Here is a 718-nt window from a genome sequence, read left to right as displayed (position 1 = left end):
ATTATGTATCGCGTCAAGCGAAATTAGTACTCTAATGAATGTTATTCTAGTAACAGGTGAAAATGTGTCGAAGAAATCTACATTCTCCCTTTGCCTGAAACCCTTAGCTACAAGGCGAGCCTTTTATTTATCCACTATGCCATCAGGTTTTAGTTTCTTTTTCAATATCCACTTACAACCAATAGGTTTGCAACCAGGAGGCAAGTCAGTTAAATGTTAGGTCTTGTTAGACTCTAGAGAATCAATTTCATCATTTATGGCCTCTTGCAACAAATTAGCATCCAACGAAGTCAATGCTTCTTGGAGAGTTGATGGATCATCTTCTAATGTATAGACCATATAATCAGGTTCATACTCTCTAGAAGTCTATGCTCTCTGACTTCTTCTAGGTTCTATTTCTAACCCATCGTTATTATCATTATTGCTAATCACATGTATATTATTAGTTGTTGTTGTTAGGTATCAGTGATTACAATACACCTAAAAGGGGGGGTTGAATAGGTGTAGCGATTAGAATAATCGTTTTTCGAAACTCAACACTCAATGTTGAATCACCCCTAATTAATTGATTACAGGATGAAGATAATCGATTAACAGAACAAACTTAATCGATTAACAAAACAGGGACAATCGATTAATTTAACAGTCTTAATCGATTAAAACAGAAACAGTAAGCTTTAGACAGATACGATTAATTGCACAATAGTTAACCGATAAT

Source organism: Lupinus angustifolius, chromosome LG06 (genome assembly GCF_001865875.1).
Source record: "Lupinus angustifolius cultivar Tanjil chromosome LG06, LupAngTanjil_v1.0, whole genome shotgun sequence".
In the NCBI taxonomy this organism is placed as follows: Eukaryota; Viridiplantae; Streptophyta; class Magnoliopsida; order Fabales; family Fabaceae; genus Lupinus; species Lupinus angustifolius.
The sequence above is the reverse complement of the archived record's forward strand: the minus strand, read 5'-3'. Positions refer to the sequence as shown.